Source organism: Melozone crissalis, unplaced genomic scaffold (genome assembly GCF_028551555.1).
Source record: "Melozone crissalis strain CALT ecotype California unplaced genomic scaffold, PUWL_Pcris_2 ptg000132l_1, whole genome shotgun sequence".
Classification (NCBI taxonomy): Eukaryota; Metazoa; Chordata; class Aves; order Passeriformes; family Passerellidae; genus Melozone; species Melozone crissalis.
Genome location: NW_026535905.1, coordinates 4196911 through 4221966, shown reverse-complemented (window position 1 = coordinate 4221966; position 25056 = coordinate 4196911). Strand labels below are relative to the sequence as shown.

The 25056-nt window shown below is 39.7% G+C and overlaps 1 protein-coding gene across 2 annotated transcripts in view; it reads left to right on the top strand.

Moving 5' to 3' along the window:
• CTNNA2 (catenin alpha 2) overlaps nucleotides 1-25056 on the top strand; it is a 480539-nt gene that overhangs the window by 3487 nt on the left and 451996 nt on the right. The window contains exon 1 of one of the 2 annotated variants that reach the window (XM_054293255.1): nucleotides 2839-2904. The exons of the other annotated variant lie outside the window; for it this stretch is intronic. The gene's annotated coding sequence lies outside the window, so the exon portion shown is untranslated. Of the gene's footprint in view, nucleotides 1-2838; nucleotides 2905-25056 lie in introns of those variants that run through there. 2 annotated transcript variants of the gene reach the window in all.

The window sequence follows — 25056 nt, the reverse complement described above, 5'->3', positions numbered from 1 at the left end:
AACATGGTATTTACAATGAGATGGAAAAGTAATTAATTTTCTCATGAGGTACCAGGGAATCATCAACTTCTTTGCACATGCAGAATTACTCTTTGAGTGCATCTGTCCTTTTGCACTATTGGTGTAGCTCAGAGTCCCTGTTCAGCACCACACCTGTGTGACAGCTGAGATTTCTTTTGTTCCTGCAGTTCCCCCTTGCTTTTTTTTCCTGCTGCCAAGAAATGTCTTCATCCTCACCTATTAGTTTTTTACACTTACTCTTTCAAAAAGTATGATTTTTTTCGTCCCTTAACACTTTTCCTCTTGTTACATATGAATTATAACCACAGTATTTATTGAAATCTGTTTTGTGGCCAAATTGTAGTAGTTATGACAATGCCTTGCAGGTATTACATGCTGTCTGAGCACACCAGCATGAGATTTTTTTTTTTTTTTGCCTGTCTAGAACAAGAGAAAGATGTTTTGTTACATTTTAGGTGAGTAGGCTTTGCTTTTAATACAGTTTATTCTAAGGCTTGGCTAAAGAAAGCTGAACTCTTTATCCACATGTTTCACAGTTTGTTCACAGGTGTATAAAGCAAAGGAATACTTTGAATTTAGATATAATATCAAATGATCATGGGAAGATGAAGGGCAGCTATACAGAAATAATAAAAAAAATATCACAGAATGGTTTGGGTTGAAAGAGACCTTAAAGCTCATCCAGTCCAATCCCCTGCCATGGGCAGGGACCTTCACTATCCCAGCTGCTCCAAGATCCAACGTCCAACCTGGCCTTGGACACTTCTATGGATCCAGGGGCAGCCACATCTTCTCTGTGCCTCACTCACAGGGAAGCAGAAGTAAATAAATAACACAATATGCAGCTGGAAATGAGAAGGGCAATGTGCAGAAATGAAGAGTAGCAGCACTAACCTGTTAGTCTTTAGAGTGGCATGCTTAGGACATAACTTGATGGGAGGTTTTGTGGCTCAGGTCTGTAGGAATTCCTCCCTTCGAGCTGCTTTAGGTGAGATGCAAGGAGGAGATGTGAAAAAGACCAGAATGGGAAGATGAAAGTTACAAAAAGAAAGCTGTATTACACAGGAGAGTGAGAGCTACTCCTGACTGTGATAAACTTGTTGATTTCGTATAAACACTGCATTTGTTGCATTTGTTGGGATTGAGTGCTGTGAAAACACTGCGGAGGCACAGCTTTCCGAGGGAGCAGGGGCAGCTGAGGCTCTCATTCCTCTCTGGAGCTCCAGCACTGATGGGGGAGATCCTCCAGCTGGATCCACAACACCTGAACCTGGCTGGGAGCGAACTGAGTCCAGACTGCCCTGAGCAGCGCTAGGAAGGATAAAAGACAGGATTTTTTAAAGACTACTGTAAAAAAAAAAGGTTGAAGTGACAACAAAGACCAGAAATCAGGTTTATTGTATTAAAAAAGTGATTGATAACTCAGTTAACACCATTGCAAGTTGTGTTAACCACTGTTAACACCACTGTAAGTTCTGGTGCCCCCAATATAAGAAGGACATGGAATTGTTGGAGCAAGCCCAGAGGAGAAGCCAAGAAGTTGTTAAGGGGACCAGAGAGCATCTTCCCCATGGAGACAGGCTGGGAAAGCTGGGGTTGTTCAGTCTGGAGAGGAGAAGGTTTTGTGGAGACCTCACAGCACCTCCCAGTGTCTGAAGGGGCTCCGGGAAATCCAGAGTGGGATTCTTCATCAGGAACTGCAGTGACAGGACAAGTGATATGTTCAAACTGAAAGAGGGGAAATTTAGGTTAGAAATACAGAGAAATTCATCCCTGTTAGGGTGCTGAACCCTGGCACAGGTGCCCAGAGAAGCTGTGGCTGCCCCTGGATCCCTGGAACTGTCCAAGGCCAGGTTGGACAGGGCTTGGAGCACCCTGGGAGAGTGGAAGATGCCCCTGCCCATGGCAGAGGGTGAAACAAAATAGTCTTTAATAAGTCCCTTCCAACCCAAACCATTCCACGATCCTATTCTGATTTTAAGTTATTGCATTGCTTCTTACTGTCTTAGAGGAATCCATGGTGCATCTAAATATATCCCAGAGTGATAACGCTGTTGTATCAAGTCTTTGGTTGGGCAGGCTCAGCACTCTGCAGCTGGAAATGAATTTTGTATCAGGTTTCTGGATAAGAGCTCCACATCTCAGTTTTCCCATGGTCTCCTCAGCATCACACATGGAGTGAGCAGTGATATCTGGTTCCAAGCACTGGTTGGTTACAGAAAGGCTTTCCTGAATGTTTCCAAACACTAGCATAGGTTGAAGTCATATTTATCCAACAAAAGATCAGCTGCTCTGGGGAAATAAACTGCTGTGACCATCAGTTACCAGTGCAGTTGGTTGCAAGGCAGGATGTTTGTGTTCTTTGTGTTTTGAATAATTTTTTGTTTTGGCAATAAACAAACAGGTGAATTTTAAAATTGCCAGCAAAACGAACAATCTTTCCCCTAGCAGGACTCCCCCCACCCCCCTACACATTTTATTGTTTCAGATGTCTTGTGCTGTCATCAGACAAAGCATTTTGACTTTGTTAGAGGCAGGAGGAAAGCTTTTCTCTAGTTTTTCTTTGGTTGTGTGGGCAGAGCACACCTTTCCTTGGAGTACTTCAGCTCTGCTGAATCAGCATTTTCTGATAGCCAGGCTTTTTTTTTTTTTTTCTTCCTCTTTTTTTTTTCCTCCTTTGGAATATTTTTTGTCTAGCTGTGCTTTTCAGCCACATCACCCCCTGCATTAGTATTCTGCTACAGAGAACAGTGGAGAGACATTTTCAGCGTTGCAGCAGAGACTGCTCAAGTTTTCAGGCTTCTTAAGTAATGAGAATTGCTCAGTTAAGGGAAGCTGAATCCTGTGACATTAAAACCATTTCACAGGGGTTGCATTTGGGAGGTAAGAAAACCAGTAGATTTTGTAGTTACACAAAAGAATTTCTGTGTTCAGAGTATTTTAAAGATGTTTTTGTAGATACTCCACTCTGCTGTTTTTACTGGTGTTACAGTCATTATTATGTGACATTTCTTTCTCCTGTGGACTTGTCCTTTTCTTTGAAGCTTTGTATTAAAAAAGCAACAAGCATATGTTACAATGTGCTTAATGCAGACAAGAATAATCAAATGGAAGGCAATTTGAGTGTAAGTGGAACTTAAATTCTGAACACAAAAAGTGGAAGTGGTTTTGGTCAGGGGAGGCTCCCAGTGGCCCAGGTGACTTCTGTAAATGGGGCTTAAGCTTTTAAGTTACTTAAAGCTTCTAAATGGATTATTCACTTTGCCCTTTTCTACAGCTAATCAAGCTTAATTTTTAATATGCTGTTATTTACTAACAAAACGCACTCACTCTTGCATATTTCATTTTTGTGGCATTTCTCCATTAAAGTCCATTCAGCACAGCAGGAGCAGCTGAATCTCTCACTTCTCTCAGTTGTTCTTGTAAGGAAAGCCTCAACTGGAAATATTCCTTATGCTTTAAACACAGAAGCTGCGTCCATCCTGTGCAGAGCTGACAAAACCACTTTTATCAGTTCTCTATGTCTTTTCAAACATCAAAAGGAACTCCAAAAGGCTTCTTCCTAGAGACTGAACTTTCAAGTTAGACTGTGGAGTAAAGCACTTAAAAAATGTTGTAAAATGTTGGTCAGTGCTGGTTTTAGTTCTGTTGCAGTGCCATCACGTCAGTGGCAAGAGCTGTGTCCTTACCGGACGATCCACACTAAGAAAAATGAATAAAATCTTTCAAAAAGAGGCATAAAAATTATTTGCAAACAGATAATCTGAGGCACTTGTTTTTATGTATTGAGATACTTTTTTTTCTCCTTTGCTACTTCTAGAAAAACATTTTGTTGTATGCTTTTTGGGATACTGAAATTTCTTCTTCAAGGCTGTTCTGTAACTTTAAACTAATTCAGAGGGTTCTGTAAATTAATATCTTTAAGTAAATCATGAACATAATCAACAGAAAATAGGTGTGATGTCCTCTGTCATTAAATACTAACTTTCTTGAATGTTGTTATCAGGCTTCCTTCCAGATATAAAATTACCAGCTGTGGTAAGTTACTCAAGATTAATTCTTCATGATATTTGTGGAGAAACTTTGAATATAGAACCCAAATACTACTTTTTTCTTCTGCATATCTGTAAAACAATCATACTATGAAAATGGTTATTTTATTTTTTACAAGAAGAGAACAAGATTGATTCTAGAAATTTTTTACTGTGACAGAATATTTAAGCAAAATTGTGTCATCTGTGTTTGCTTTTGGTAGAAGATTTATCAAAGTGCTTCATAAATTGTTATGCCATGGTTACAAATGTTGACTGTTAAGGTAAAAGAGTGTAGAGACTTACAAGGAAAGGTGTAAAATGCATAAGTACTAAAATACTAAAGGAGAAAAGCCCAGAGTAATCTGGAGAATAGTAAAATATAAGGAAAATATAATTGAAAATATAGGAAAGCTGATTACTTTAATTCTTGCAATTAAAATCCACGGGTGACTCTTTAAAATGAAGTTAGAGAATAGCAAAGAAACAACTTCCATAAAAGTGCCATTTGTTATCTTTTTTATTTTTCCACCTTAATGGGGTCAAAGTGAGAGATTCACATATTTTTATTGCAGCACATGAACTCCTTCCTAATTCTTGTGCAGATAGTCTTCAGTGCTTACTATAATCAAGTCAGAAATGCAAATTCAGAATTACAGCTGCTTAGTCTAATTTTAAACGTCTCTATTATCTCCGTCATCTCCATTCCCAGGGCTTGGATGCTCCCAGAAATACTTCTAAGAACAAGAAATCCTCAGGAAGGCTGTGAATGAAGGAGGATGAGGTGGAGCAGGGGGAGAATCGGGATGAAAATGCTCTGACAAATGTCCTGCTCAGCAGGAGCGCGGCTGTTAGGCTGCAGGGTTGGCTGAGCTTTCCTTGCCTTGCATGGGTGGCCCATGCTCCTCCTAAAATTCAAGCTGCATTTTATTTAGTGTGTTTTGGACTCTTGGCCTTGCTGAGTGTTGTTTCTGGGTCACATCTGATACCCAGCAAGAGCAGGAAGGTGAAGAAAAGGAAAGAGGAGAGCTATTTCTATCCTGTGATTTAATCTTCCTCGCGTGGCTCAGGGAGAATTCTGTGTGTGGCTGAGGCAGCAAACTGAATCCCTCCATGCTCTCGCACACTCTTGCATCCTTGAACAAAGTTGTTTTTTTTTATTTCACACTCAAATTCCAATCCTTGCATTCAGGCCTGAGCCCAGGGGATGCAGGTGAGGGTAGAGGAAGTGCTCAGGTGATTTTGAGGTGCTAAAGAGCAGTGGGGACACAAGTCCTGGGCAGGATTGTCTTCTACTGATGCAGGGTTTGGATGTAGACCAGCATCAAATCTTACACACGTTTTATCATTCTCTGTATGTTTTCCTTACCTTCTGAATAATCTAAGTGCATTTCCAAAGCATTTTCTGCAAGTACTTTGTGGTTTGCTTTGTTCTAATTCTGTACTTACTGCCAATTTTGTTTACAAATTCAGCCTAAGAACTAGACAATGTCTATGTTCAGATATTTACTTTCACTTGGCTGCGTAAGAAACAACATTTCATTATTATTTTCAATTATATTTAATACATTTAAGTATAATTTCCTTAATGTGATCAGTGAAACTATCACCTTGCTTCTTGTGGAGTCTTCTTGGAGCACCAGCCAAAAGGTATTGAATGGTCCCAGGTGATCTCAAACGCTGCAGCACAGCCTAATTTACATGACAGAGTAGTATGGAAGCATACATTTTGTGCAAACATAGCCAAAAAGCCTTCAGAATTAATGTCTTGAAGTAGTTGAGAAAGCTGAGTGACTGTAGTAGCCATGGTAACTTTTTTTCCCTTTTGCTTTTAAGTAGAAACCTCAGTGATTACAAGGCTCTGTGTGAACCTTAAGCTGGGGATCTGCTCAGCAAACTACAAATGTGGTGGCAGCAAAGGAAAAATCCCAGCTAGCTGGACAGATTGAACACAGGGAGAGCAGTGTGGATTGGAGGCAAAAATAGTAGGCTTGCAAACACAATTAGGTTGAGAGCTCTAATTGTGGCAGAGATGCTTTTTTGGAGGCTCCACACTCCGTGCTCTCCTTTTTTGCTGCTAGTTTTAGAACTGTTTTGGCTTGACATGTGCTGAAGCTGCACATCCCCTTTAGCTCAGATGCTGCCAGACACTGACTTTGGACTGACAGATCCTTGCAAACTTGGTTGCATCCTAAGGGTGGAGTCAGCTTAACTTTATTTTAATTTTTTTTATTGCTTTTGGGTTCACAAGAGTGATGCTGAGATGCACTGACAACATGAGTGTGTTCAGGTCTCTTGTCAGCTTAATGAGTTTATTTTTTGCTGGGTGGTTGACAGTCAGCCAAAAGAAACAAAAAATTACTTAGGCCAAGAACAGCTTCTTGGCTGGTTTTTCATAAAAAGATCAGTCAGGAGGAAGAGGAAACACTAGAGATGGGTATTTTTAATATCAGTTTTCCATAATGGTGTAAAAATGTGGATCTCTTTATTTTGCTCTCTCTGAACCATAAACACATTAAAGGTGGGGTGAGGTCTGTTCTGTTGCCACAATATCCAGAAAAAAGTTTTGTGCCACCCTTGGGGCGCTGCAGGATTTGTGATGTCTAAAGCTTTTCCTGGTTAACCCTTGGGAGCTAATCCACAGTAATTAAATGTTTATTGAAATAGTGAGATGGGCTGTGGAATGGTTAGGACATGGGTGGATGAGGGAAATCAGTGTTTGATTACACAAAAGGAACCTTTAAGGAAGGACTGAAAACCACATTGCCCAGAGAAATGCCATAGGAAGTGTATCAAGGGCAAATCCTGGATGTGTGGACACACTGGGGAATGATATCCAGCTCAGGATATTCTGTGACTCTATAAAATAAGACACTGGAGTTTAAACACTTCAGGTGTGCTTGAAATTACTGCTGAGAATTGCACAGACTGATTGTGTCTTCAAAATTTTTGAGTGACCTTCTACACTCACTCCTTGGCTGGGCTGGTTTGGATGTTTCTCTTTCATTGCTGTTTTTCGTTAATAAGTTGTTTTTCATTGGGGTGAAAGCAAGATCATGTAAATGAGGAAAGAATTTTGAAATCACTCTTTAAAAAAACGTGGTTTTAATAATTTCCACCTTGATTTAATTAGAAATTGGAATGGAAGTGCTGCAATGCTCAGGTATGGGAAATACAGCAAAGCACAGCTGCTGTGGGACAGGTACATCACAGCAGCACTTTAACAGCTTCAGGTACTTAGAGGTCCTTTTATTAAGAGGAAAACAAATAAATACAAAAAAAGAAAGTCCTGTGTCTGAGCAGGTAAAACTCCTTTATGTATTAAAATAAAACTAAAGCACCCATACTGAATTTAAACTCTGGTCTTCACTTAATCCTCTTTTTGCAGTAAATTCAGTGCCTCGAATCTGAAATCCATTTCTCCAATTTCAAGAAATGTGCAAAACATGAGGAACACTTAACAAGGACTGAGTAGAAAGATTTATTTTACCAGGAGCCTCTTCCAGTGTTGCAGATGTTTTCTGGCTGTCTTGTTTAAGGGACTACTTTGGGTATTCAGATTATGCAAGATTAAATCCTTGATCCTCTGAAATTAATTACAGAATTTTCATCAGTGTTGCAAAGCTCTTACCCTACACTTCTGGAGCTGGTTCTGCCTTTGGCTGGGGATTGTTTCTGTGTGTTTTAAGTGGAGCTGGAGCCAGTGCTGTGTGCTGTTACAGTGATGCATAAATTGCTTCTATCTCTGGAAAACTCAAATGTTTTTCTGTGTTACCTTGTAGAGCAGTCATGAGCACTGATTGTGTCTGTTACATGCTTTTGAAAGCAAATGATTTATGTGAGCAGCAGGTTTTTTTCTATTTTAACAATAAAAAAAATTAGCAATAAGTGTCTGGTACATCAGCTCTTCTTTGCATCTGATTTCTGAGCTGCTGCAAATACACAATACATACTGCTCAACCTTTCATTTTAATGAGTTATTTTTTGTGTTGTTGTTGAATCCAAAGCCTGCTTTTCCTCTGAAGTGAGAAGCTTCTGTTGTCATCTTGGGCCAGTAGAAGAAAATATTACAGGTGGATTGAGTTCCCCAAATATGACAGAGACCTGGCAGTGTTCAGCTTTGCTCTTCACTTAGAGCATGGGGCTCCTGCAGCTCTGATTCTGTTCAACATTCTGGGTTATAACTCAGTGCCAGAAACAGCCCCAGCCTTACCAAAGCACTCAGTTACTTCATAAATTTCACTGTATTTCTCCCCAAAGGTGCTCACATGGATGGAAAGATGGAAAGATGGAGTTGTGGAGGAACCACAACTCAGGGTCAGTCTTTAGTGGGGCAGGGTACGTGAAATAATGGTGAAATTTCATGAGAGAACCAGCATTTTGGCAAAGTGAAAATAGAATTTCAAATCTCTTAAATTCTGGGTATTACAGACATGTGTATCTTATATTTCATGCGATTAATCCGAATTAACTCTGGGCATGTTTCTAAACACAGAGTTCTGTGGAAAACATCACAAGAAAATGCAAGATCTGTCAAGGGCATGATCACAGCGTGTTAGAAAAAATTCATTATTTGTTCCTCCAAGGAAGTTTTGGTGTCTGAGGAGAAACTGTTGTGTTTTCATTTTTGGATCCCACTAAATAAAACAAGTGGATTTGGTGGAGGTGTGTAATCACTTGGATTTCTTCTGTCCCAGCAGTGATACCACACCACCACTGACAGTCCTTGCACATGTTTAATCACCATTAAAGAAGCTGTTGGGGTTTTAATCTTATTTTTCCAGGTCCTTTCGTGAAAATGCCAAGGAAAAACTCACTTTTACTGAAAGGTGTCCCTGCCCATGACAGGAGGTTTGGAACTAAATGATCTTTAAAGGTTCCTTCCAACCCACACCACTGTGTGATCCTATTATTTTATTATTTTAGGAAATATTTTATGAAACATTTTAAGAAATGATTTTATTATTTTAAAGAAATAATTTTGTTGAGAGTTATTCCTAAACTTCAGACCAAAAAAGTGGATGTTTATAAATTTCTAAATAATGGAGAGAAAATTATGTGCCAGTGATATTTTTAAAGCTAAAACCATTTCAATGGGTTAAAACTGAGTTCTGCAAAATATCGTGAAAAAGCTAAAAAATATGAAATGCTGTTTTTTATTATGATAAATTATTGTGCTTCAGGTGATTCCCAGATATCTTATGTGTCAAACTAATGAGCACTTCCCATGCTGAATTAGGTTTTGCTAAGTTAGGTTCTTAAGCCAGAGGAAAAAATTAATTTTTAAGAGCTGCATTTCTGTGAAGGTTGTTAGAAAATGTGAATCATTGTAGTGAGGCCTCAGTAAAATGCAATCTATTATTCCTTGTGTTTTATTTCAAGCCAGCTGAATGTAGGGAGATGCTTTTATGCTCCACTGTGGCTCAGAGTTGCTGCAGTCCAATCTTTTCTGTCCTGGTGCTATTTTTGTTGCTGCTGTTTGTGTTGAAGGCTTGTGATTTCATTAACAGTTATTTTAGAACCTGAACAACCTGACAGAGGGCTAAGTAGAGCATAATTCTGTTTCCCATGTAGATAAGCTCAGCAACACATGAATAAAAATCAGGTTGGCCTCTCCTCCACGCTTCACAAGTCTCCCGTGTGGCTTTGGGAGCCTTTGGGAAATGGGCCATGTTATCTTTAATTTTTTAAATAATTAGCATTGCTTTAATCCAAAGTGTATTTCTGGATGAATTTGCAAATAATAATAGATGTGGTTGTTAAGATTCTTTTATTCCTGGCTGGTTTTGTCTGTTTGTGGTATGGGGGAGTGGGATCTTACTCCCTTTCCTGGGTGGGAAGCCATGCATTGAATGAAGGAAGGAAACAATTTTCCCAGACTCTGAACCCATTTAAGGTTGTGATAACCCTTGAAATAACCCCAAACTTGTGTCTTACATGTTAACTGCACCTGTAGAGTCATCCTGAGGGAGTCCTTGTCACTCAGGGTGTCACAACACAGGCTGGTGGCTGTCCTCAGAATGAAATAACTTTGATTAAATTACACAGCCCCTCCTGATCCTTGTTTTTCTGGCCCTAAGGATGATGTGGTGACCTTCTGCTGACACTACACAGAATGGGGGCTTTGTGGATGAATTTGAGATCTGCCCCTGAAGTTTCAACCAGAGGTGCTTGTTCTACACAAGTTCTACCAATGTGGTATTTGCTGGGTCCCCTGATGAAGGAGGAATTGATGAATCTGACTCCATGTTCTTAGAAGGCCAATATATTATATTATATTATATTATATTATATTATATTATATTATATCATATTATATTTCATATCATATCATATCATACTATACTATATTATACTATATTATATTATGCTATATTTTACTATATTATATTTTACTATATTATACTATATTATGCTATACTAGAACTATACTAAAGAATAGAAAGAAGATGCAGACAGACGGTTACAAAGAATGATAATGAAAACTCATGACCCTCTCCAGAGTCCTGACACAGCTGGCTGTGATTGGTCATTAAGTAAAAATAAAAACAATTCACCTGAAACTAGTGAAACATGCACCTGTTGGGTGAAACAATCTCCAACCGCATTCCAAAGCAGCAAAACACAGGGGAGAAAAATGAGATAATTATTGTTTTCGTTCTTCTCTGAGGCTCCTCAGCTTCCCAGGAGAAAAATTCTGGGCAAAGAGGATTTTTCAGAAAATATAATGATGACACTACCAACTTTGTTTTTTGAGGTTATCTCTGTCACATTTGTCCCTTCTCCACATTAGGTTCCATGTTTTGATATTTGTATTCATTTCATGTGATTTGCTCAATATAAGAAAACAAGCCTGTGCTACGTTTGTTTTTAAGTGAAGGGAAAAAAAAATGCCTTTCTCTGGGATGATGGCAATGAGCTGTTTATTACCACAAGCTGTGCATTTTATTTTCTTTTGCTTAGAAAGCAGTGATTTGTCTGAATTTTTGGAGTGGTCTTTAAGTGAATAATGATATAAGAGCCTTCTTACTTGAGGCTTCTTATAAATGTAGTTATTTATATGAGGAAAAATTGTTCAAGCGTGGATTATTTATGTGGAGGAGAAGACTGGCTCTGGATTGATATAATTTTTCTTTCCCATCTGCTCTGAAGGGAATTTGTTTTCTCTGTGAGCAATGAGTGCTTGCTTGCAACTTTGTTTTAGGTACTTAGGAACTCCTTTTAGTACCTCCCTTAATGAAGTGATCCAATTCCAGCCTCACCTTTTGTTCTTCGAGGCAAACTTTGTTCTCCCATGGCTTCAAAGAGGTGTTGTGGCCTTTCCCCTTTCATTTTAGCAGACCTGGTTTCATCAGGTGGTTAAAAAGTAGAACCAATTTTTTTTTCCTTTGGCCTGGTGATATTTTCATGTTTTTTCCTTAATTTTTTTCTTTTTTTCTTCCTACCAACAACTAAGAAGATTAATTGCACTTTGCCTCCACCCCCTTTTGATCTCACTTTTGGTGCCAGTCCCATTCTAAGATGCTCCAGTCTATGCCTTCAGCCTGGGCTCAGCCTCCTGAGGGAACTCTGATGTCAATTTGCCCACCAGATTGTTTCCAAATGGGTAATTCTGTCACTGGGAGCGTGCAGTTGTTGGTTAAAAGAGCATCCAGGCAGCCTTCCTAAAGCATTGTTAATTATTGACAGTAGAGAGGGACGTGGAGGGGTTTATATCAATAAAATCTCTCCTACCTACAGCCAAGAATGACCTAATTTATTTCTTTTTTTTAGGTACACCAGCAGGATTTGTCTGTAAACAGTTTCTAAGCAACAGCTCCCTGTCCTCTAGAAGGAATGTCACATTTTATCCCTGACTCCTGGGTTTTGCAGCCCTTCTGCCCAAATCTACCCTGGTTTTAGGGGGAGCTTGGAGGAGCCTCTTCTGCAAGGATGATTCCTCTCTTTTGTAGTACCAGCACCCACCCAGGGCTCGCTGAGGTGCTGGAAATTAAATCAATGTCTCCCTTTGTGCTGCTTTGCCAACAGCTTTGCTGTCACGGGCCAGCACTGTGAATTATTTCTGTGCAGCTTCATAAACATTCTGTAATGATCAAAGAGCCCATATTTCTACTTCCATTTAAATCCAGGAGGTGACAAACCAGAAACACCTCGGTAATTTTTTTTTTTCCTTTAAATGATTACATGGTTTGAGCTGGTTTTAAGGGAAAAAAGTGAGTTTTCCCCACAGCACAACAGGTCTCTATTTTCACCAAGACTTGTGTGGCATCTGTCTCAGATTGGGGGAAATTGAGAGGTAAAGGTCATCAGGTTTTGATTAACCTGTCCCTGAAGTAAATGTTAAGTTTGTTGAAGATCTGGGAGGAAGAAGAGTCACAACCTCATCAGTTAGCAGAGGATGGTGGGACCTACAGAATTATTTTGTTCATTTTACTTGGTTATTTTAAATTTGCTCTGTTTTCTGCTACTGTTGCACAGTATTTCAGTTTGAAAAATTGTCTTGCTGCTTTTATTAACAGAGAAGGCCTGTGGATGTTGGAACTGTTTGGATTTGAGTAATGCCTATGATTGATAATATAGGCTGTAGCCTATGGCCTGATTTAAAGGAATTGTAGAGTTTATTTCTTCTCTAGATGAGGTAAAATGATAGGTCTTGTGTTTGAGAAAAACAGAGCTCTCTGTATGTTTCCTCTGCTATTGTGAGGAGCTGTCTAGTTTCTTACAACTCTCTTTGATTTCAAATCAAACAAAGGAAATAGAGATTTCTGCCACGCACAGAATGGGGAGTGGAGAAAAGCAGTGGAGGCACTTTTCTGCCTTGCATTGAGAAATAAAAATGAGTAGAAGGAATTCTGTGAGAGGTTTGGTGTTATGATGGGCAAGTGGAAAGCACAACAAGAAAAGAAGTTGAAAATACCTGTCTGTTTAAAACTTACCATCAAAGTAAAAAAATCTGGGGTTAGAAGATTGATGAAACATGAGCTTTTGAGGAACTTTTTTTATGAAAAGGGCAATAAAACTAAGATTTGTGATGTTCTTACTCTTTAGGGGCTGCTAGGGTGGCTTCCTGTCAAATAGCATAAAAACAGGCTGATGAAAGAGTGAGAGTAAATTCTGGTTTTTACTGTTTTCAGCGTTCTCGCCTTCTCCATTACATTTTGACCAAGAGTAGTGTATCATCATAAAATTCAGACTGAAAGTGAGCTTTTGGGGCTTTGTGCCTTTCTGCTCATTTCTTAGGTAAAGAAATGGTAACCTCAGGCAATCCCTACCAATATTTGGCTGATATTTCCCTCTAGCTTTGGACCAAATTTACCTGATTGTTTGTCTTTCATATAAAATAATTCCTCATTATTATCATTATTTCTCTATTATTTCATTATTTCTGTCTTATTATGTATAAATAATGGATAAATCTCACTGAAAGAATGTCTCTGTTACTTAAATCTTCTGCTGTATACTAAATATTCTTTTCTGTACAAGGCAAATTCTTGCACCTTTGCAAGCTCTAGGTTTGTAGAAAAACCTCCCTTTTCATACGCAAACCATTGTAGCTTTGTTTCCTGCATATATTAACAGAATGTTTGAAGATTGAAGGGGGTGAACATGCAGTGAGTCATCTTGTGTGGAGAATAAAACCTGATAGATTTGTGAATGAAATCCAGCTTTGGGAAGTGGAGTATGAAGTTTATTATTGCTGCTTTTTGGGCTTGTTTGGGTTTTTTTTTTAGTTTATTTTTGCTTTTAACAGATGTGTGAGGAAGGTTTTAATTAAAGTTGGGAAGCGGAGTCTTACACGTTTGTAAATCAGCAAATACTGGGATGAATTGAATTTAGTATGGGTGGGAATATCTGTCTGAGATGTTTTGAAGAATTTTTGGGAGTGCCTCCATTGACTCTATTTCAGGAGCTTTGATTCCTAAACCTGAACACAAACACGTGGATGCCTAAAAAGTTTGAAAGTGAACTGGAAACTGAAAGTTTGATGAAATTCCTTGGCTTTTATGAGTTAGGATTTTAGCAGAATTGTGGGTTGGTCTGATGACATCTCTGGAATGCCAAACTCTGCCCTGTGTTGTACAAAGATTGTACAACAATCTGAGTTGTATTTTCTGCAACTTAGAAAATACTAAACACGCTGATCACAGGGGAAGTGAATAATGAAATTTGTCCTTCTTTCTGTGGTGGTGGTTGGATACAAGAGGATGTGTGTGGTGTGATGGATCCCTGGATATTCCATCTGGCTCCAAGAACCAGCTGCTCATGGACTCCCTGAGTCTCAGGGCAGCAACTGGACCAGAGTTTTTAATTAAGGACAGAAATGTTGTTGTTTCATGGATTCCCTCCTTCATGTTCCCTTCACTTCTGAAACATCCTGCTGCAATTGGTTCCACCAGTCCGAGGGGACAAATGTTGCCTCTTGGGTGGTTTGGAATCTGATGGGTGAAGAATTTGAGGTGCATTTGAGTTCTTGTGTCACAGGAGCTGTTGTGAGCTCTGTTCCACTCTGTGCCATCTGTCTTCACACAGAACCATGGAATGGTTTGGGTTGGAAGGGAGCTTAAAATCACCCAGTCCCACCCCCTGCCATGGGCAGGGACACCTCCCACTGTCCCAGGTTGTTCCAAGCCTTTCTCCAAGGTTCTCTCATCCCAGGGATGTGAATGTCCAAGGCCAGGTTTGATGAGAGAAACTTGGAGATAATCATATTTCTTCTCTGGGATTTATTTAAAAATTGAATAATCAAGTGTGTTTAGACTCTCTTCATATGGAAAGCATTCCTGACGTGGAGACTCTACAGATCCATCTTCTGGTTCTGCCAGACCTTTGTGGAGGTGCAAGGACATGAGGCATTAAGAATGCAGATGTATAATAGATAGTGACATACAATATTTTGCATTTTTTTCCTGAACAAAGCTGTGCAGAGCTTTAGTTTTTCAGAGGGCTCTGGGATCGGTTGCTATCTTCAAGCCAACCCTTTTACATGTAGAGTTACTTTTCCCCATGTTATTCCCACGTTGTTCTTCGTTTTATGCGCTGGTGAAAAATGCATTTTCATTACCCATTTTTGCCCCTGGTCACTGAGCTTGATGATATCTGCAATCTGAACAGGGAGATTTATGATGGAGCGTTCTGCTTTATTTATTTATTTCTATTAATCATTAGAAATGATTTACTTTTCTCTTTCACTTCACTCTTGGCCTCCTTTTCTTTTCCTAGAGTGGTGGCAGGAATTCCTTCTGGGGACTGGTGGTGCTGTACAAGTTATAGAGGGAAGATGTGAGGTTGTGCTTTACTTTCCAGAAATCTCAGAATCCAATTAGATAAAGGAGTTAATTTAACAGGCAGTATAATTATACTGCATGGACTGAAGTTCTGCAACAAAGTGGGAAAAGCTCAGAGAGGATGAGGCAGAATTTGTCTGAAGACAACTTCACTGAAGTGTAGTCAGGGATCACAGGAGAGGAAAAACTTGGGTTTGAACGAGTTTGGGACTAAAACTGCTACTGTGGGAAACATCTGAAACAGTGATCACAGAAATTTGGGTTCAAAGCCTTGTAGGAGGTGGGGGAAAAAGGCAAATTCACTATGGTAGTGTTTAGTCTCCAAAGAGAACTACACATGCAGGGAGATATGATTAAAAGGCAATTAAAAAGAGCACTTTGGGATTTTGTTCTTGAGAAACTTCACAGAGTCATAGAATCATTTAGGTTGGAAGAGACCTGGGAAATCATAGAGCCCAACCATCTCAAGGAAGTAAGGAAAATAAATAATACTCATTAAAACAGAAAATGAGGGAAAGGCAGTGAGGACTCAGGACAGCAGCAAAAGCCACTTTTAGATAAAACAAGTTTTTTAAAAAAGTATCAAAATGTGCAAGTATTCAAAGCCCAAATCGTTACATGGGAGGCCAAAAATATTTCTGCAGAAACGTTCAAGATGTGAAAAGCAATTATGAATCTTTTTCAAGTGCTTTGGAAGCAAGAAGTGTTGCAGAGAGTTGGCAGCCAGTAGCAAAAGGAGGTAGGAAAGGTAAAATGCAAAGAGGATGAGGCCCAGAAGAAAAAACAGGGAGAGTCTGAGCATCCTTGTTCTCAGGGAAGCTTCCAGAAAAGATGGCTGAGACTGAAATGTTGGTTAAAGGTGTTTTGGAGGAAACAGATACAATGAGTGATGTCATGTCACTAAAATTGAATTATTTTCGAGCTCACCATGCATTGTTGCCCTGCCTCAGGGGTCAGGTTTCACAGCACAGAGAGCATTGATTAGATCCTGCATTGACAGTGCCACTGCCTGCCTTTTGCCAATTTGTAGCACTACTTAATATATTACTTCCTTTGAGAAGGTGCTGTTTTTTTCCCTTTTTTCCCTTTTTTTTTTCCTTTTTTCCCTTTTTATCCTTTTAAATTTCTTTTTCCCTTTTTTCTTTTTTCCTTCTTTCTTTTTTTCCCTTTTTTCCCTTTTTTTCCTTTTTCCCCCTTTTTTCCCCTTTTTTCTCCTTTTCCCCCTTTTTTCCCCCTTCCCCCCCTTTTTTCCCTTTTTTCCCCTTTTTTCCCCCTTTTTTCCTTTTTTCCTTTTTTCCTTTTTTTCCTTTTTCTTCCTTTTTCCCCCTTTTCCCCCCTTTTTCCCCCTTTTTCTCCCTTTTTCCTTCCTTTTTCCCCCTTTTCCCCCTTTTTTCCTTTCTTTTCCTTTCTTTTCCTTTCTTTTCCTTTCTTTTCCTTTCTTTTCCTTTTTTTTTCCTTTTTTTGTTTTGTTTTGTTTTTAAACCCTATAATTTTCCATCCTAATCCTATATGAAAACACTCTGTATTCCACCAAGGAGCCTGTAATAATTTATTTACCTGATAGCCTGAAAGTTTCATTGCCTCTTTCGAGTTTATCTGGATTCCTTTGTTTTTCTTAATCTTCACAGAGATTATTTTTTTTTTCAGAGACACTGATCAAAGATTCACTATCAAGATGAAAACTGTATATGAAAAGTTCCCCTGTGGAAAAATTGATCTGATGTCAGGAAAATTGCTTTTTTTTGAAGGACTGGCATTCCATTGTCACCTCTTTACTGCTCGTATTTCCTTTAGCCTGCAAATACTAATCACTTGTTAATTAATCCCATCAGAATGCAGCTTTTTATGTATTTATACAAGAAGTTACTGCTAGTTTTAATGTTGGTAAAGAAGAAAGTGCATTTTCTGTCTTTCTCCTTGACTTGGGGGATTTTCAGTTCCAGTAAGAGTCAGAGTGGAGAGGTTTTGTGAAGACTGAAAACCAGATTAGATGTGTTGGTTTCCTCTGTGGTCAGAGCACAGAGTGATGGTAATTGCTTGCACAGGTTGCAAACAATTCAAAATACAACTCTGCAGTTACTGTACCATTTTGTCTTGGATTTTCTGTTAAATATATCCCTCTATATTTTTTTTTTCCTCTGTGTTGGTACTATTCCCTTCTGTATTGCTTCTTCAGATTCTTCTCAGATCCATTAGTGGTGAAATCAGTTTCCTTCTGAGAATAACACCATAGCACCAGTGAAAAAAATACTTTAAAATCTTTAAAATGCCCTGCACTGAACCTCATGCAATAAGTTTGAATTTTATTTTTGTGTTTAAAATTTCAGTTATTTTGAGAACAGATAATCTTTAAATTTTCCATATTAATTTTGTAAGGGCCACTTAGAGGATGTGGCAGTGCAGAACCACAGGAATCTCAGATTTATGTCATCTCACCATATGGGTCTGGCTGCTGCTTTTCCAGATGAGTGAATTTTGAGGATTCTCAGTGAAATATCTGACACAGGCTCTTTCTCACTGGACCTGGATAGCCTGTAAATGTGTGGGTATAGGTGAAAAAGTACTGTTCTAGAATGATGGATATTTAAAGGATCAAACACTGTTCTTCATTCCTCATTATTTAAGAGATGTAGAAAAATTCCACATTTAAATGCTATTTTTTTTTCCTGATGTAGGGATTGTTCTAAGTTTTAGAGGTCAGCCAGGTTTCTTTCCTCTGTGGAGTTAGGACTAAACCAAGTTAGCTGAGTAACTTCTGTGTATTTGTCTCACACCCTGCTGCTCTCTCCTTCCCAAGAGCAGAGATTTGTATCTGGAAATCCAAATATTTTCCCTCTGCCATTTCCTAGAGTGCTTTCCCAAGACAACTGCTGGCCTGCTTTGGGTACAAATGGATGGGGTCAGGGCAGTTTCTAATCCATGACAGCTCCAGGTTTCTTTGAAGTCCATGGGTGTCCTGAGCATCCTCTTCCAGGCTCAGCAGAGGGGATGTTTGAACAGCTTTTTCAGCATAGCAGACTTCCCACCAACTCCTCAAAGCCTCTCAGCTGTTTAAAATTCATGTGCTCCCAGCTTATTAAGGCTGTTTTTCCTCTCTTTTCTCTGTGTTTGTGATTCTTTCACCTTCAGTATGTTATAGGAAATCCTGTGCAGATTGAAAAGGCTGCAGAACCCGGCTGTCAGTCATAATGCCTCAGTCTTCCTTCAAATCAGTTGTTTTCAAAGGACAAGAAAATTGTTCATTATACATACATTTAATGAAATCACGCTGCTCATTGAGTTTATGCAGGTTTGCCTGGGGGTGGGAATAAAACCATGATCATTTTAAACATAGCATCAGTTCCTGTTCAGCCTTACTGTAAAAAGGATAATAAGGTTTTCATTACAGTCTTTGCTTTTCCAGAGGTTTATATCACCTACTCATTTACTCATTATAAGAACATTACATGGAAGGTTCATGTACTAATCAAATCCCATTTGCAGAAAAATGCTCTCCAAACAGCGTTTCCACCTGCTCCAGAACACAGGTGGTTTGTAAAAACTGCACTGAAACATCCAGACACTTTGAGAGAGGAGGGAATGTCACATCAGGGTTCTCTGTGTCATGGTGCAGGAGCTCCCTGGTTTTTATTCCTGTGTTTCATCTCATCCCAGGAGTTTTGCCATGTGAGAAAATGCTCTGAGGCAGGAGTCCCTCTGCTCTGGGGCCGGGCTGGGAGAGCTGGGGGTGCTCACCTGGAGAAGAGAGGGCTCCATGGAGAGCTCAGGGCCTAAAGGGGCTCCAGGAGAGGGACTGGGGACAAGGGATGGAGGGACAGGACACAGGGAATGGCTCCCACTGCCAGAGGGCAGGGATGGATGGGAGATTGGGAAGGAATTGTTCCCTGTGAGGGTGGGGAGGCCCTGGAACGGGTTTCTCAGAGAATCTGGGGATCCCTGGCAGTGTCCAAGGCCAGGCTGGATGGGGCTTGGAGCACCCTGGGACAATGGAAGGTGTCCCTGCCCATGGTGGGAGGGGAAGCTGGATGATCTTTGGGTCCTTTCCAACCCAAACCAGCCTGGGATTTGATGAACATTATATCAGCACTTCCAGACTGAATTTCTGTTTCAAGAAAAAAGAGGGAGATGGGAAACAAGAGATCTTCACCTTGCTGTTGTCATGTGGGTAGTGATGGTTTCTGTAATGGTGTTTATGACTCTTTGAGAAGAAGGGGAGGCTGGGGTGTCACTTACTGCAGTACCTTTGGGTCTGAGTCTTTGTTCTGAGCATTCCCATTCTGTTTGTGCCAGGTGCAGTGCAAATACCTGGCAAAACCAGACTCAGCCCTTCTGTTCCAGGTGAAAGCTGGATTTTTGCAGATGGAGTGCAAACACAGAGTTAGAATTGGTCACCAAGGCAAAGCTTTGTGATACCAACCCATCCCAATCCCGACCACTGCTGGGTTTCCTTCCTTAGTGCAGCCAAGCCAAGCCCTGGGAGGAGGCTGAGAGGAAGCAGTGAGGGAAGGGATTTTTGGAAGAGTTTCCTTGCAGGTGTCTGTGGCATTCACATTGTCTGAAAAAATCTCTTCGCCCAGGATTTTTCTCCTGGGAAGTTGAGAAGCCTCAGAGAAAAGGAAAACAATTCTTATCTCATTTGCTTCTCCTGTGTTGTGCTCATGTGGAATGTGTTTGGAGATTGTTCACCCACAGGTGATTGTTCCATTGGATTCTGCTGTGAGTTGTTTTCACTCTTTGGCCAATCAGGGCCAAGTTGTGTCAGGACTCTGGAGAGAGTCAGGAGTTTTCATTATCTTTTTAGCATTCTGTAAGTATCCTTTCTGTATTCTTTAGTATAGTTTAGTATAGTATTCTTTAATATAATATGGTATCATAAAGTAATAAATTAGCCTTCTGAGAACATGGAGTCAGATTCATCATTCCTGCCTTTGTCAGGGCATCCCTGTGAATACAATGGGTGTCAAGCCCAGCCCTTGAGAGGGTGCAGTGTTACCTGTTTAACAGTTTGGTCAGCTGCTTTATGGGATGTTTGGAGCTGAACTCAATGTCCTGTTGCAGAAAGCTTATTTTGAGTAATTCCTTAGCTCCAGGGCTGTGTCAAGCAGCTGCTGTTGGTGGGTCTCATCTTGTTCCAGCTCCTGAGCTGTGCTCTGTCATTTATGCACAGCTGATGTGCCCTAAATTAACTTTCATTTTAGAAATACTTACTCCAAACCTGGATATTTTTTTTTCTTGGTTTCACTCAGTTTGTTCTGCACCTGAACAAGTCCTTGTGTGAGCAGAACTGGGAGCAGAGCATGTGGATGGGAAGAGGTGGTGAGGAGCAGGTGGATGCTGCTGAAACCATCAGCGCTGCAGCAGGGAAGGCTCATTAAACTGCAGCCCAGTGGGTGTCTGAGTGAAGTTTTGAAAAGCTTTAAAAGTGAAGGTGAGCAGAGTGATGCAGAGAGGTGATTTAGTTCTTGGGAGAAGTTTGAGAAAGCACTGACTTTACAAAAAACTGAAGTGCCTTTGTAGTAGTTTTCCGAGTGCATGTGCTGGAAGAAGATTGCTGTTAGCAGAGTGCAGACAGTGAGGTGCAGGATGATAACATCAAGAAGAGGAGGGGGAAGCATTGCTCCAGGTATAGGATGAGTCACAATGTCACAAGAGCAGTATCTTGGAAGATTTAAGTGTAGGTTGGATTGAAGAACATAAGAAGAAATCCAAAAATAATACCTGTGTAACGGGACAGAGATAATAATTTCATTTTTGACTGGGAGTGTGATTCTCTAGATGGAAAGTTTAGAGGCCACATGACTTCCTTCTGTACCTCTTGTTTCTTGGTAGCTGCTCTAAAAGCTGAGTATCCAAACTGAATGCACCATGGCAGTTCTGTTGCTTTCCATATGACTTTTAAAACCTGTTAGTCTCTCCTTTCCACACTATTCCCACTCCCTTCAGAAGCAGTTAGTTTTGTTCTTTCTGTTTTGTTTTACTTCTGATTTTTTTTTATATTGCATTGGTTTCCATGAATAATCTCAGTTTACCAAATAATCAGATTTTGTGGCTGAACTACTTTTGTGCTCCCTTTATCCTTGTGGTAATTGCAATTTCCATCACTTTACCTGCTTTATTTCCTTTTTCTTCTTTGTTTTTTAATTCTTTCTTCAGTAGAAAATAGAAGCTGCTTGGGAAAATATTTTATTTCACGTAATGGACAGCCAGCTTGAACAGGCTGAAAATCTTTCTTTTGAGGAGTCTTAGGAACATTTAAGCTGATTTTCTGCAGGCAGGTGGATAATGGATTGTATCAGGGAGATTTTTGTGCTCGTAGCAGGCAGTTAAAGCATTGGATTTGCTCAGTGCTTGTTAGTCTTGGTGAAAGAAAGGTAAAGCAATAAAACATTATTTGGAGTGGTTATTTTGGTCACCTGAATGTTGATGTAAGTCTTGGGCAGTTGTTCCACATTTGATTTAGGGATGCAGATATTCTTATATCTCACTTCTGGTTTTTTTTGTAGCAGTGAACATAGTTCTGTTGATTTTGGGAGGCAAATATTGGCTGAATAAGCTCTGCATTGATACTTTGGAACAAGTGAAAATTTACTGAAGAGTTTTCTACAAGTTACCTGCAAGGCTAAACAGTCTTTCTGTGTGGATTAAGGCTGAAGTCGCAGTAAAATCACAGTTTGAATAGAGACGTATGCAAACAGTATTTGATAATTTCAGTGTTTTACTTCAGTTTTTTATTGCTGCATTCAGTGTTAATCAAAAGCTGGACAAAAATATCAATCATCATTAAATCTATTAATTTCTGCCCTCATGCATGCTTTTGAAGAAACTCTAAATTATACATGGAAGTTGGCACAGAAAATCATGAGGTGGAACATATTACATTAACATTTGATATTAAACCCTCCCCTCCCTTAGGCTGGGATGCCCTAGGTATAATTTCAGGAAAGATTTCAAGCAGAACAATTTTGTATGATGGAATTTAGACTCATTGCAGGGATTAAACAAAGGTAGAAGAATTCAGATGTTAAGCAGGACTGAAAATGCCTCTGTAGGCATTTTTTATGTTTCTTAAAACACAAAAAATTTTGTGTTTTAAGAAATTGTCATATTTTAGAATAATTATATGAATTAGCAAGTTTAAAAGAGTTAGTTTTCCATTCATAGGGCAATAAAAGTATAGTCAAGCTCTTCCATGGTGCAGTTGTGCTGTTTAAAACTTTTCTCAAACACTTTAAAAGTCAACAGTTTGCTCATGATTTACAAAAAAATAAGCAAATGACCAAAAAACTAGAGACACAATTTGCATAACATTGTTGTAAACTTCTCTCTTTATAAAAGAAATAATTACTGGGTTGAAAAGAACTGCTGATTTGCCTAAATGCTGAATTTCCTGTTTGTACAGCAAACTTTATGTGGCATGAAATCTTAAATGATTGAGAAATCTCATCTGGGACCTGCAAAGGCAAAGCTGGAATAAAAAGACAGTTCTAGAGACAGTGATTTCTTGATTTCCTTTGTGGAATTATTGAACTGCTGAGGTTGGTCAAGACCTCTGAGATCACTGAGCCCAACCATGAATTTAATGGCAAATTTGTGGTGAATTTGAACTGTGGGATTGACAGAGGAAAAGCCTGGGCCTGTTATTCCATACAAGAAATAATTGCATCAGATGTATTAAATTTTTTAAATTTGGAATTAAAAAAAAGGGGTTTTTTTCCCCCACCCCTTAATTGTTATAATAGATCCCTCTAAGCCTTTAGAGTAACAGCACTTAATGTAGCCAGGAATTCAAACCAGCAAGTTCATTAGATAAGTTCCAGTTCAGTGGCACCTGAAATTTCCTCCCAGCTCTTCCTCCTCCAGTTCAGTTCTGACTGAGGCTAATAGCAGTTTGTTAATTTGTTCACACCAGAATTAAATAAGAAACCAGAGGCTGCAGTTTGCAGTTAACCTGTTTGGTGCCTGTGTTTCACTGTCACAGCTTAGGCACCGTTTGTGGTTCACGTGCTGCTGTCCTTGAGGTGAGCAATGGGACAGCTCAGGAGATGCAGCTTTTGGGGTACCTTGAGGGTGAAGGGGTGTTCAGGGGAGTGGAGCAGGAGCAGAAGGCCTCCCACATTTACAAAACAGCAAAATACTGTTTTTTTTGAGCATTTCTTTGATGCAGGAAATGGAGACGGAGTAGCATAGCACTGGAGTAAAGGAAGAAATGTTGATGGGTCATGGAATCATGGAATGGTTTGGGTTGGAGAGGACATGGAATCATGGACTGGTTTGGGTTGGAGAGGACATGGAATCATGGAATGGTTTGGGTTGGAGAGGACATGGAATCATGGACTGGTTTGGGTTGGAGAGGACCTTTGGGTTGGAAAGGACCAGTTCCACCTCCTGCCATGGACAGGGACACCTTTCACCAGCCCAGGTTGCTCCAAGCCCCATCCAACCTGGCCTTGGACACTTCCAGGGATCCAGGGGCAGCCACAGCTTCTCTGGGCTCTCTGGTCTAATGCCTCATGACCCATTTAGAAATTTGTTCCTAAAATAAAATCTAGACTTTACCTCTTCTAGTTTGAAGCCATTCCCTGTGTCCTGTCCCTCCATCCCTTGTCCCCAGTCCCTCTCCAGCTCTCCTGGAGCCCCTTTAGGCCCTGCAAGGAGCTCCCTGGAGCCTTCTCTTCTCCAGGTGAGCACCCCCAGCTCTCCCAGCCTGGCCCCAGCCCTCAGAGCATCTTCTCATATGGCAAAAGTCCTGGGAATGGAGGAAATGGGGGACGAGATGAGCAGACAGGTTTTCACCATGATGTTACTGCTCATCATCTTGCTGGGATGCCAGTGTGTAGTAAACTTGGACTATCAACTAGAATAAAAGACAATAATTTCAGTTGCAGCTCTAATTAGATTTCTGAGCAGCACATCCAGCTGGGTCTGCTCTAAGAAAAAGAAATGGCTTGAAATGTGTTTTTTGGTTTTATTTCTTTGGATTAAATTTTGGGCTATAGCCAAAATTGGTTGTGTTAAATTTTGTTATTTGACTGGATATGAAGGTGATGCTCTTGGACAGTGTAGATCAGAAATCTGGATGTCAGAAATTCTGTTTTCTAAGAGAAATGGATGATAATCACATGATCTTTATAAAGCTATATCACCATTTCCTGTCTAAAAAATATACAAATTTAAAGTATGTATTTTCATGAGACAGCTTTTCTAAATAAATTGCTTAATCTGCTCCTTTTTTTCTGTGTGTATAATTATCATCATACCATTGCCAGCATTATTTAATTTCTGTAATTATCAGTATTAAAATGAAAAGCCTTGGTTTTTTTGTCAGGCACTTTAAGTGATTTATCCTCTGACAGATTTCTCTTTCCTCCTTTGGTCTGTTTATTGAAAAGATTGGCAGTTCCATAGAATATGAAGTTTTCAGATGCACATTGGCTTTCATATATTAAGGAAAAAAATAATTATCACTCTTTTAGTTCTGATTATTCCAGAGTTTCAGAAATGGGATATTGGACATGTGGTTTATGTTACTGTGGCAACATAATGGTTAACAGCCCATGGTTGAAGGGTGCTGGGTTCAGATGCTCTGGAGTGCGACCTGCTCCAGAAATCCATGCTCTTTTCCAGTACATATTTGGAAAATACAGGAGATTTGTCATTTCTACAACATAGAAATGTAGCTTTGAGATGTTTTATTAAATTAGGAGATAAGGAAAATGGAG